Here is a 14,459-nt window from a genome sequence, read left to right as displayed (position 1 = left end):
ATTATCTTATTGCTCAGCACTGCTGACAAGAGCCTGGATCCATCTGCTTCAGATACTTATAGATAATAATTGCCTCCAGTTTTTGTTTTTCTTAAGGTCATACAGGAATACAGCTGAGCAGCTGAGCACTGTGAACATTTCTTTAGCAATACAAATATCAGCAGATTACTGAAAGTTGTGCATGAAAAATGCAATTATGAATTAAACCCCACCCTGATTAATTCTGAAGGTCTATCTTCCACAGCAGCAGTTTTGGGATTTGTTATCACAAGGTGCTGGACATTTTGTTTATTGCTATGATTCAAAGATATTTAGCACTGTAACAAACTAGGAAAAGTTAAAGCCCTTGAAATGAAGTTGCACCTACACTCATCAGGCCATACATTGGGGTGAGGAAATAAAAGGTCCTGTCTTGATTCTGAAACATAGTCAGAGAGCTTTATAGCCTTATGAGTTTGAGGAACCCAATGAATGATGTTCATGTGGATTTTCCTTTCAGCTAAACACAAAAGCACTTAGGTTCAGGAAAGCTCTAAGAGAAAAGAAGAGGTAAAGGACAATGTTGTGATGGCATCTTCCTTCAAAGCATGCAGTCCCTAAAAGGCCATGACATTTACACCCCTGTTCCTTTCTGAACTTAATAGCCTCTGTTACTGGAGCTCACTGTGACTCTCAAGATTTATTTAGCCCAAGAAACAGAACTATAGTAACTATTTATTCAATATTTACAGTAGTTCTGTTTTGGATGGTATGACTATAGGTATTTCAACTTTATGGACAGTTAGATGCAGATGATGAGATATATATGGGTGTGTTGTTCTACATGTGTGCAGGGCAGCTCACTGCCCAGTCACCAGTCCCAAGGCCAGTGGGAAGGCAGGGATCATCATGGGGGCACAGCCATCACAGCAGCATTTGACACTGGATTTCAGCACGGCTGTGGCCAACAAGGGTCTCACTCAGTGGCTGGTTGATGTTCATAACTGGGAGCAGAGGAAGGCTGCCTGTTGGGAATTTAGCTGACTAGAGGCTGGAAACGTACAAGACCGTGGATAATTCCAAGTCCTGCACCTGCAAGATAGCGTGTCCTTGGGCCTAGCTGAGTATCATAATGAAGTGGACAGCGAGACGTGAGAAGTAGAGAACGTAGGCCCAAAGGAATGAGGAAGAGTTGATGGTATAGTTTAACCAAGAGATTGCTTGGCTTACAGAATATTCATAAGCTTATTATTTGCTGTATAAGTGTTTGATGCTTTTCAATAAACTGGACCTGTGATGAACCATCTGGTGTCCTGGTCTCCTTCCTTCGACAGCCGCCAGGTTTTATCTCTGGAGATCACAGCTGTTCAGAGGCTGGCACTCACTTCCCAGTGCTAGGTTATCTGCAGCATGACTCTCCACATGACTCTGTGGATGAAAAAGTCACAGATCTGGGCAGCCAGGGCTGGCTGCATCCATGCAGGTCACTCAGAGCTCAGCCACAGCAGTGGTAGCAATAGGCACACTGTGGCCAGGCCAACCAGCACACCCCAGCACCTCACTGGGTCTGCAAGCACGGTGGGGGCAGGCGGAGCTGAAGTCACCCCTACCTTGGGCAGTGCTTGCTACAGCCAGGGAAAGCAAAGGGTAAACTCAGACCCAGGTGTTTTTTCTTGCTGTTGGAAACAAGTACAATGCGAATTTTAAAGTAAAACAACAGTGGTAACTGTATGAGCTGGTCAAAACTGAAGTTAGAGTTTGCTTTCCCTCTCCTCTGGTATCAGAATGGAATAATACACTTTCTGCCTGTGATAATGTTTCCTATGTTATTTTTTCCATATAATAATGCACTAACATTCATTAATTTTCTTAAAGAATGGAATGTTTGCTTTCTTCCTGCATTTGGCATTAGTTAATGAAGTGCTAGCAAATGTTAACTGAATTCTCAAAGATCTTTTCTTTCATTTTTCTAATCAAGGTTTAATGCAGCCAAATGCATGTGGGGGAAATCTTATTCCTATATTGGAAACAAATGGAAGAAATAGCATCAAATAATTTTGTTAGCTGTTAGCTGATAAAAATAGGAGTAATTACTGTGTACTTCAGAGTAAACTGGAAGAGCATAAAATTGATCTTGAGCCTAACATTTAGAAGTCAGTGGGGTAGCAACCTTCAAACTGCTCATTAAAGCATGTTTACAACCCATATTAAACTTATGCAACACACCTCAGTTGATAATTTGTGCATATATTTACCCTGTTCCCATTCATTATCTTAGGGAAATGTGAAAATAAAACTAGAAAATATCAGTAAGTGTTATAAGTATTTGATCAAGCCTGCTGATATGCTTTGCTGATCCAGCTATTTTTCATTAAATGTCACCAAAAAATATTAATTTTACTTGGCTGGGATGATTTTATTGGTCAGCGGTAAAGGAGAACTACTTCTTTACCCAATTTCAAGGAGATATGAAGGCCATGAAAGAAAATGTGTGGAGTGTAGTCTCCCTCATTTTGCTATAGTCCCTTTGCACTTTTAGCAATGGCAGGAAGAAGTTTCCTCTTATCTTCAGTGAAGAAATGGATTGGACCCCAAGCTCCCAGTCCAGCAAGTCCTTATGCACACTGACAGCCTCATCAGGGAGTCAAATGATTATCACAGTAGGAATGCCAAGGAGAAGTCCAAGGACTCAGTTGGCAGCTGGGGAAAGCTAGGAATCTAGCTCTTGGCTAGAAAAATGACAGCCATGGACACTGGCTATGGACATGTAGGACAGGTCCTGACTTCACCAGAAGTAAGTCACAAGCAGTTATAACTTGCAGGTCTTGAAGTCTCTGCTCTCAGCTTATACAGGAACAGATGGCTTTTTGTTTGCTTTTTAAATGTGCCTCATTTGGATCTAGGATCTGAACCCCCTCAAGGTTGCAGGGGAGGTAAATCCTCAGACCTACCAGCCAAGGAAATGGAATGATGGCTGGTCCTGCAATCTCAGTGCACGTGGCACTGTGCGGCACTGTCCAAACACAGATGATCTATATGTGACTAGGAGCTGCTCTTTTTCCCCAGACTCTGCCTGTGTACAAAGAGTAATGAGGTAGAGACAGAATTATTGTGTGTTTAACTTCCTGTTATGACCACATGTTTCCAAAAATATTGCTATCATTGTGGGATTCCTGAGAGTGGAGAGGGTCACTCTTACATGAGATGACCCAGACCTGGTATCTGAGCTACAGTACTGAATAATTTAGACAAGATTACCACTGTAGCTAGAAAACTAAAATCAAGACTTTACAGCTTTCTGGAGAATTCTACCAAATTCCACCTGCACAAAGGTGCTGCCTGTGACAGAAACTAATAGTAGCATTGCTCATGTCCAAAGGGAGGTGAAATCCTCTTTGTGATAAGCTTGTGTGTGCAGTTATGGGTGTATCTGTAATTATAGGCAATGAGAAACAGCGTGGCTTGCTCAATAACACACCTCCTCCCATCGTGACAGACACAGACAGGAACATGCCACATGATGGAGTGGTCACACTCTTATTCCTCCTCTTTCTTTCAGGGCTTTTGGCTCCCCTCTCTGATGTTAACTCATCTCCTCTGTTCAGTCTCAGTTTTGAGCTCTGCTGGCTGCCAAACAGCCAAGGACCTCCAGCAGCAAACATGTCTCTCAAGTCCTCATCTCAATTTACATTTCTTCCTCACTGCAGTGAATCTAATTTGATCTACATTGTAAGGCTCAAACACTTATAAAAGTGTATTATCATAACAAAGCTAAGTAGCAAAATAGAGCAGAGATTTTTGGGAGCATCCTTGGAAAATGGCAAACTGCTTTCTGAAAAGAAAAAGGCAAAACTTTTGAAAAGGGTATTGAAAAGGAACTGTGCAGTGTGAGGGCTGCAATATACATCAGAAAGCATTTGAGAGAGGAAAAATGGAGTTATGGAATGAGATCCTTAGATAGGAGATTTGTATTTTGTTTTTAACAGGAGCATCAGCAACAACAACCCCTCAGCTCAGTTTACCAGGGCTAACACAGCTGGGAATTCCACTGTTTTCTTTACAGCTAATGTCACATAGTTTAAAAAAAAACCAAAAAACCACCCAAATCAAAACCCCTTCATTTCCAGGAGTCATAAATTGTTATTACCATGCTGCAACCTAGTGTAAACAGGTTCCTGGCCCATGACTAAGGCTGGTCGGCTGCCCTGCAATGCAAACAGCAGCGTGGATCTCTTCCAAAGGCGTTGTTGGATGCAGAAAACGCTCTGCTTGCTTAGAGTTCCAGACTTCCAGTTTACAGTTTCTTGGGATATTTCTACAGAGAACTTGAGTGGGAGCTTTATAAAAGCCTGCTTTGCTCAGGGAAGAGGAAGCTGCGGGATAACCGGGGACACCCAGGTCCGGGTTTACATACAGGGCACACCTCAGCAAGGAAAGAAATGCGTCTCCCAGGAGGTGCAAGGCTGTGCAGCGCCAGCCGAGGTGCCCGGAGCAGCACGGGCAGGATCGGCACTCCTGCAGCCGCGGCATTTTCCCTCTTTCCCCTCCTGCAGCCGCGGCATTTTCCCTCTTTCCGCGACGGGCAGCAGAGGGCGGCACAGGACCTGTGCAGAGGCGCATCAGCATCTTCCTCGGCAGAGCGGAGAAAACAGTCCTGCAGTTATCCCGGTGAACTAGTTCTTGTCAGCCTAAAAGCTATTTATATTTATGTCATTCTTTCTTCCCTTTTTAGAGGGAAAAAAAGGAAACAAAACTTGCAGCAGTATTTCCATAACCGTATGAACTCTCAGAAGTGCTAGGACTCTGAGAGCGTTTTGTTTTGTTGTCTTTTCTTTTGGGGGTTTTTGCTTTGTGGGGTATTTTTTCCCTGGCTCTTTCTGAGAACGATCATTTTGTTTGTGACTTTCTTTTAGTAACTTGAGGCCACTTTCACAGGCTTTGCTCTTGTGGTCTGACTGATCTCAGCGCTCTGATTTGCAAACTTTTATTGCTGTGGATTGCAGAGTACTTGCTGTTGCAGACAGACATTCTTTGGAAGGCAGTTTAAGTGTGAAGGGGTTTTGTGAATTACACTTCCTGCAGGTTTGTCACCTGAGTGGCTCCTGACTCATCCATGAGTTACCCACCTGCAAAGCAGCACTCCTCTCCCACAACCAGCATATTCATGCACAAAATTACTCACGGGTATCTTTCTACTGAGGTTCACACCCTCTCTTCAGTTCAAGTGTTGACTTTATTCAACAGATATTTCCTTTTGCATCCAAAGAGAGATTGTGATGTTCTTTACTTGTAGTGCTAGAAAGTGAGCAGGGCTGAGCAGGAGTTTTATGCTATTCTTCTCAATTATCAGGCACTGTTAATGACCTATTAAATTCCCACAATGCAGGCAGACATGGAAGCTATGTATTTTCAGTTTAGAAAGATGCAACAGACACTGCAGAGGTTCTATGACCAAGCACAGCAGGGTCAGTTCATCTAATGACATTTTACTTCTCTCTACAAAACATGCTTTCTCGGGTTTTGCACTTCAGAATCCAGTGGAAACCTGTAAACTTTGTGGCTACCTTGGACAGTGTATCCATTTGACTGGATGTCACTGGAAATAATGCCTGAGCTCTGCTGTGTCCTCTGTGCCTGTAGTATCCAGAACATTATTTTTTAACATGGACACTTGCTATAAGTACTAGTTTTCAATATAAATAAAATTCCATGATTCCATCATAAGAAAGTTGATTCAGCCTCCAAGATAGCAGTTTATATTGACTCATCTGTCTGGCCTGCTAGCCAAGTATAGCTTTATTCCTTACCCTTGGGTTAAGGCACTGAGAAGGCAAGTAGCCACCAGAAAGACAGGGAAAATATGGGTTGATACAAACCTAGAAAGACAAGCTTGGCAGAAATCCACAGTATTTTTGGCTGTTAAAGACTAGTGGTTTTCCCAGCTCAAACACTTTCAAAACCACTCAAGACACCATGGGATTTATTTCACTGTAGATTTTATTTCTTAAAGCTTCATGAGTTCATGGTGCTATCATAGGAAATGCTATACTACAATTTCACACACTTCCTATTATTTTTTTCTAACTGACACATATTTATGGTAATTTCCATCAGTTTTCCAGGGTACTGAAAACATAGGTGGCAATTTTCTGAAGAAGAGAATTTTCTGGCAGGTTATCACCACAAACAAGCAAACAAACAAACAACCACCCCTTTTTCTTTGGCCATTTAACTGAATGTAAATTGAATTAGGAGACCACACCTAGATTGTCACCAAATGAATAAATGCAGCAAGAAAACAAAGTGGTGCTTGTGAGTTGTGCCTCAATACAATTCTGCCATTATGTAGAAACTATATCTTGAATTTTAAATGTTCCCAGCTTCTATTAAGATGATAGAGTTTCATTTATATTTGAATTATAAAATAAAATCCCAACCTCTCTAGGGCAAAGGAGAAGAGCTGTTGGGAAGAAATCTTTATGTTTGAGAGCAGGGGACTAGCCCTCTAAAGCATCGTTCCTTAGATTAGATTAGATTTGCAATATGGATCTCTTTAGTAGGCCCTAGAAATTAGGACAAAGGAGTTTCATGTAGTTTTACTTCAATTTCTTAAAATTACTGAGAGGTCTTCAAACTGGGGCAGAGTCAGATAAAATATCTCCCTCTCTCCTCTGAGATGGCTAATAATAGTGGTTAAAAGGATTTGTTTCTGAGCCTTACTCCCAGTCACCAGAAAAAGCATTCTTTAAATATAATCTATTTGCTCATTCTCGGCTAAATGTATGACTGTAATAAAAGTGTTTTCCTCCCTTCCATATGCTCAAAACCCCCATGTTGCCCTTTCAGAAATGGAAAGTTTTATTTGGTTGATCATACCATCTTATATTAATTATAAGGTCATTTCCTTTCAGCAAAAAACCCCTAGAATTACATCTGGAACCCCACTCATCTATGGGCCAAATTGTCTTTTTCCTTTTGAGATATTTATTTTTCAAGCCATTTCCTCATGTTGCATTTTTGAAAATGATAAAATAAATTAAAAATACAGTGTGTGGCAGATATGGTCATTTGCCTGCATTTTAAAGTGGAGTAAATCACAAATCTGTCTTCTGTGTAAAGGAAGATTTTTTGCATTACCAGAAAACAGCACTGTTGACTGTTTAAAAAAAGTAGTCTATGCCATTATGAAACAGAAAGGCCTGGTTTCTCAGGCAGTCAGCATCATAGAAATTTTTTGCTATGACTCAGCCTTACCAAGTCATTTGAGTTCATGCTCAATTTATTTTGTTGCATTAATCATTTTCAAGTTGTCCTCAGAAGTGACTGACAGGCAATGCTTTCCAGTGCTTAGATCCTGGTGTCACTTTCTAAGTCTAAACTCTCATATTGTCCCTGAAATACAATCTGGAGGAGTGACTTCAAGATACTGAAAAAACATGTCCCACAGAAAACTTGCACAGTTGGGCTGACAGTAATTTTTATTTCCTGCATTTCATTTCTCTCCTATGATGTGTAGAGTTACAGAGCAGTTTTGTCTGATACAAAAAAATAAAAAAACCAATAAAACTATACCAAATGTTCTTTTCACTGAAATATAAAGGCAATAAAATTATGGTTTTGTAATGAATTTTTTAAACTAGCTTTTAAACTTTCAACTGTAAAGAAATGTGTTTTAACTTCATGCATATGAACAGTTCTCTTCAGTTTTCATGGGACTCTTTATGGGCACAGAATAAAGCACCTGGACATGTGCAGTTTCGAGTCCCTAAGTGCATAATGTGATTTTTAATACCCATTTCAACACAAAGATACTAGTTTTTTCACCAGAGGGGCTTCTTATTCCCACCCTCTGTTAGAATAGAAATAAATAAGATTTAAAAACAGACCAAAACAGTTATTGATTTTTAATATATACCAAGGTCTTCCTGACTGAAAATTTTAATGAAAATCAAACTTCATGTTTTATAGCCTTGGCAAAATGTTATTTTCAGCATGAAATATTATATTGAAACAAGTTCTCTTTGTTATACAAAGTACACAAGAAATATTTCAAAAGTATCTACCTTCATATGAAAATGGCATGAGTTTTGCCCCAGTGTTATATAGATCATCACTGTCAATTTCTTCAAATAATTCTTTAACAAAACTCACCAAGCTCCTTATAATAAGTCCATCAAAAAATTAGAGCTATAATGTTTTACTTAAGACTCTTTTTCTAGGTCTTCACTATAAAAAAATTAAATAACTAATTCTGAATATTTGCATGCTTTTGATGTGAAAATCTGTGCTAGTTCCATTAATATTTAGGCACTTGGTACTGCAGGTATCAACCAAATTTTTGCATGAAGTTTAGTGTTGCAAAGTTAATGGCAATAGCATTCTACAGCAGGTACCCCATGAAATATTCTATGTACTAAATACTCCTATTACAGCATGGACTACAAATCTTATTTAATTCCACACTAAGTTAAGAACATTATGAAAGTGGGTTATTTGAAACTGCATGTCCTTAAAAATACTGGATTTTCATGAACATATGTCTAAACATATAACACACACATCTTCTGTGGTGGCAATTATCCCAGCGTGTGGAAGAGACACTGAGATATTTAACTGCCAGGGATACCAGGACAGACCCGTGAAACCCCTAAAAGGCATGCACAGGTTGCAGACAAAAGGATGCATTGCCTTCTCTGTCACAAACCTCCAAAGACTCCCAGACAAATGTGACTTGCAGGAAATGCCAATGTTGTTGTTGGGACTCATCACATAAATAAGCACAGGGAGATCACAAGCTCTTCAGCATTTGCTTCAGGCCTGCTGTACCTCTTCCATTTCTTTGAGCTGCACTTCCCAAATTTCACAATAGGTGGGAGAAAAGATTTTTATAACCTAAAGTCTATAACCTTAATGCTGGTTGTCAGCACAGTTGCCAAGGTTGAATTTATTGAACATGCTAACTCAAAGAAACTCTTGCAGATAACAATTGTCTTGGTATTGACAGGAAGAAATCAGCCAGACATGCACCCTCTCACATAAAATTTTGTTATGTTTCCATACTACTTTTATCTACTTTTTTATCTTTTACCTTCTACCTTTACAAATATGTTTTCAAGGTGAGGTTATATACACACCAGGCAATCTGCATAGCAACACAGGGCAAGTTAAATTCTGGTACAGTTAAAATATTCCCCCTTAATTACTTCTTTGGTGTCATTATAATCAATGTAAACTGTTCCATTAACAAGCTACCAGAGAGCTTATAAACAGCTTGTGCTAAAGCAGGATTGAAGGGCAGCTTAAACTTGGAGCTCTATTGCTGTGGCAGGATGAGCTTGGGCAATGCTGCACAGCAGTCACCCACGCCAAGGGGCAAACCCTGCGCTCTCATGCTGTGCTCGCTCCTAAGAGCCAGCCAATTCATTCAGGCTGGAGACAGGAGAAAGGCTGGCTGGATTGGGTTCCTAATAGCTTTTAAATACCAGAAGCTTTTTGAGGTTTCTTATCAGTAAATGATGCCAAAATTTCCAGGGAAAGAGAGCTGCTGTTTGTTTTATTTAGTCTGAGAAATAAATAATTGTTTAAGTTTGTCTCTACAGACATTTGCAGCAGAGCAGCAGTGAAGTTCATTCTTCTTATCTCTTTAGAAATATGCATATGTGATGCAGAAGAGGGGAAATGGGAAAAAAATAGGTTACCTTTTTATCATTATTTTGAAGTTTCCTTTCACTTTTTCAAATGTGCAAAGAAAATCTCTTGAAGTTGTGTGACATATTTTTGCATATAAGCACTCAAAAGCTTTGTATAGCAATATATCACCACTTAAACCCACAAACCTTTTAGCAGTCTATCTGAATTACTTTTTCACTTCATGCAAATAATGACTGAAATTAGAAATGACCTTCAGAGACAGTACTGCAAATGATAGGAAGAACATTTGTAATGTTGTCTCTGGGTTTATATTTTCAAAGGACCTTGTAAAATTCTTCACTTCCTTGCCTGTGCTTTTTTGGTGGCCAGCAAAGCAGAAGTCATTATGTTTGTTTTACCTCTCTAATGACCATGCTTTGCCAAACATGTGTCTGTAAGATACATCACAGTTCTTTAAAAACAAATTGTGTCATGTAAAAAAAAAAATAGTTTAAAAGCATTGTGTCAAAGGCTATTTCTGTTCCCAGCTGTTAAAATCCTAGCACGACTTTGCTATTTTCTTTGCCTTTAGAAAGCTGCTGATCTTATATTAGTAAGTGAGCCTGACTTTATAATTGGAACAAATGATGAAATACAGTGAAATCAATAGTAACAGTGTTAAAATAAATATTGTGCAGAAAAATAAATGTTACTATTTATGAATCAGGAAAGGTCACAGACTATAGAAAATAATGAGTGCATTTATCTGAACTACTGTATCAGAGTCAAACTGAAAGCTCTCTGATCTGAGTCACCCCTTTGCAAATGCTTCTCTCTCATATTGCTTATAATGGAAACAACTTGTGTAGCCTTTGCCTTTGCTGTCACTGTGGCACAGCTGTACGACCCCATCATATAGGCCCCACTCCCCTTTAATTCAAGTGGAGCCTTGTTTGATGATAAAACCACTGCAGCAGGGAGCTATATTTAAAACTCAGTGACTCATTCATCTTACGCCCTTTTTTGGAGTCATTAGTGGGTCATATAACTGTATATATTTCATTCAAGTTTCCATTTATATTCCCTACCTATAATTGTAGCTATTTTGCTCCAAATAATTCTCTGACCAGAACAGGAGCCTCTATCTAACCCACTGTAAGCAGCTACTGCCACCTCCCCTTCTCCTCACCACACCTCCACCCTCTCTTTATTTTGTGGTCTGTTCCTTGACAATTTTTTAAACAGAGTCTAATCTGAAATTTCCAGATAGCAGCATACCAGGTTGCAGCAGTGTTCAGTGTGTGCTACTTGGAGCTACTGACTCATAAAGAAAGGTTTGGAGGAGAAGCATCAGGAATCATTTGCATAAAGGCCAAATCCTACTCTTATCAGCTTAATTTGTTTCTCTCCATACTTATAATAGTCTTTTAGCAACTAGCAAATTTCAAAAAATCTTTTGCTTTGCCATTTCCATCCAGTAAAGAAGTTACCATCTTTTTTCTTTTCCTTTTTGAATAGATATGAAAACTTAAGGTTTGTTTCAATAACAAACACATCAGTTTATACAGAATCTTATCATGCCAAAACATCTTTATGGACAAGCAACAGCAATGAGATCAGCTCTGCTTTGAAAACAGTTTTTGTTAGCTATTAGACTTTACAGAGATATAGTGCTGTCAGAGGAAATGTGGGTGATTATGTCATATTGTAATTCAAGAATTATAAAAATTTCACATGGAGTGGAAGGCAGGAAAGGAAGAACATGTGATGGTGCTATATATTTGTTTATTTATAGAGGTGGTAGTCAACCAAGAGTACACAAACTCATCACATCAGCAAACTAGCTCCACACAGGATCCATATGCATTTGTGCATCAAAAACTGAAGATCCCAGTGGAACTAGATGCCTAGTGGCATCCAAAATTCTTGGTTTGTTCCTATCTTTCCTAATAAAATGGCAAAACACCTATATGTGACCCTTTAAAAATCAGTATGTCCTCCTCCACCATCCTGAAGATTTCAGAGCCATTAGATGCCACTCTTACCACATGTCTAATCTAGAAATGCTGGCATTCATTTTTTGCTAGGAAAGTAGGAGATAATGATTAGACTTCTTTCTCTAACTAAAGCAATTCTAAAGGTTGCTTAGGCACCTGGTCACTCTGGGGAAAATATGCCTCACTCTGCTTGGAATAATTAGAAATGGGAGCACTTGACTGCGGTGCTGGGACCTGGATAATAAATTTTGTTCCTATTTACTCTGGATGGGAATGAGTCAATCTAAGTATCTAAAGCAGCATCTCAGAGCCTGTTTCCCTATTTTTGCCTTGCAAGGACATCAGCTTCACTGCAAATTCCATCATAAGGTGATTCAGGGAGAACAAAACTAAACGCCATTGTCTGGATATCTTTGTGCTGCCTCGAAGACTAACTTTTGAGAAATCATGTTGAACTTAAGAAATGGTTTTGTAACAAAGAGAGAGAAAATCAGGAGGTTATGTTTCTTCTCAAAAGTGGCAAACATTTTAACACAGTTCAGTAACCTCTTAAAAGATAGCTTTGTGACAAGGAATATGTAATATTCCAATAATAAATGGGATGTTGTAATTGAGGAGTTTGCCAGGAGGTCAGAATTATAAATCTGAATTATTTTAACACCTTTCAATCGACTTCTTTCAATTCTTCTCTATGTGTGTAATGCACAGAATGATGGCAGTCTTTTCAGAGCATCAAATCATTTCTCATGAGAATTGTTCATGGAAAGTCAGGTACAGCATGAGTATCTAGAAAGCCTAAAGTGGGATTTCAACTAAATCTAAAACTCCTGCATCTCAATCCTTTATGTTTAGCAGGCAACAAACTACAGACCTTGGGGCTGCACCTGGAGTTGGCAATGTGCAGTCGATGTCCCTCGAGCTCCGCTCCTGCCCACACTCATACTTGCAGTAACAGGGCTGTGAAACCACAGCTTGGAGAATACCTGGTCCTGATTAGAATCCAGAAATAAGGGACATAAATCTTACTTGCACATAAGAACACACTGGTGGAAACCGATCCCTAGTGAACAGAAGTGCCTCTCTGGAGCACCTGAGGCAGAGATGTGAGATTGGACAGGTGTGGGGGCCTGAATATATGTTGTATTGTAGTGTGGGTCTGAGTTGCTCCAAACGAGCTTCAGCTGCAAAGTCCTTAGTTGGGCAGCAGCTGTAGCTCGTGAAGGTAACTGAAATAAATAGGGGTGAAGATTACAACAGACAGGTACCTGTGTAGGGAGCACTTCCAACTACTGGCACCAGCATCTCTCTGCTGAAAACAGTGACCAAGCACTCCTGATTCAATGTGCTGACACAGTTCTCCAACACAACATGAACTGGAAAACTTTCCCTACGTACTCTGTTGAAGCAGCCCAAGAGCTGAATGCAGAATTTTACTCTGGGCATCTGTGTGTTCAATGCTACAACATTCAGCTTTTAAGTTTTGGATACTCTGCTTTTTTTGTGCCTGACACAACAAATAGCACCAGACATATCTGAGACATGTTTGGAGGGATCATAGGAGGATAACATCTCCAGCTGTTTGATATCCAAATACCTGGAGAAAAAGACCTCATAGTTACTGAAAGTTACTGGAAGTTCATAGTTAAATTTAGAACTTCTTCTCATCCCTCCAAAAAAGGAACTCATTAGTATTTTAACTGTATAGGTTTTTAAAACATCAGCCTGCAAAATCAATTAGTCTAGCCAAGCTTTTGACTTCCCCAGACTCCAGACCTAATTCTTTATGTCTTCTCCCCTTAGGTACATTATAACCCCATGTGCCACTGGACTGAATTGTGCTGAATACAAAAATGCTGACGCATTTGCACATTTCATTAAGAACCTCTTAATAGAAGTATAGTTAAGGGGGTTTTTGTGTTTGGCTTTTTTGGCTTTTTTTGCGTTTTTTTTTTTTTTTTCTGTTTGTTTTGTTGTTGGTTTGGGTTTTTTTGGGGTTTTTTGTCTTTTCTTTCTTTTTTTTTTTTTTTTTTTTTTTTTTTTTTTTTTTTTTTTTTTTTTTTTTTATTGATTGCAACCTTTAGAAAAAAAGCTGCTCTATTACTCATCTCCTGAAACATAGTTTCCTTGCCATGGGGTGGGGAGTGGGTGGGAAGAGACACCTGTTTTTTTGGTGGCAGGTTTTTTTCCCATTTTTGAGTGTTAATGAACACCATTGTAGGGTAACGCAGGGAAAAGGGAAGGCTTTTTGTTCCAGTCATATAGGACACTCAGTAATGCAGAAGCACTGCTGTCACTAATTGGCCTGTGTGCCATCTGTTGGAAGGTGCTTTTGATTTTCACAGTGGTCACAGCAGTGTCACAAGCAATGCAGGCAGAAACAGTTACCCAGTGAAAACCCCTGGGTAGAAATGGTTCACAAAGAACTTGCCAGAGCAGAGGTCTGCCTTTTTAAAAGAGAAGTCTGATCACAATAGGTGTGTATGTAACAACAAATTAGGAGACTGGTCCAGCCTCTCTTAATTTGAGTGATTTTATAGGATATAAGGCAGTGGTAAGACACAGGATGGCAGCTAAATCTGGCCTACCCTGCAATGTAAATCAGAAGAGCAAAATAAGCTTTAGGGTTTTTTTTCCCTTTAGGGGACATCTCAAATCTCATCATTAAGGTTTGTTGGTTGTCTGCTAAATTCAAAACAGCACTTCTCAAGGAACCAGTGACATGTTAGGTTTAAAGACTTTTATTCCACCTTGTTTATACACATGTGAATTGGGAAAAGAAAAAAAGAGAAGGCACTTGCTCAATATGAGACTAAAAATAACATATTGCAGCATATGATATTCTGAGTTGACTTA

Source organism: Zonotrichia leucophrys, chromosome 2 (assembly GCF_028769735.1).
Source record: "Zonotrichia leucophrys gambelii isolate GWCS_2022_RI chromosome 2, RI_Zleu_2.0, whole genome shotgun sequence".
In the NCBI taxonomy this organism is placed as follows: domain Eukaryota; kingdom Metazoa; phylum Chordata; class Aves; order Passeriformes; family Passerellidae; genus Zonotrichia; species Zonotrichia leucophrys.
Note: the sequence above shows the minus strand (reverse complement) of the source record.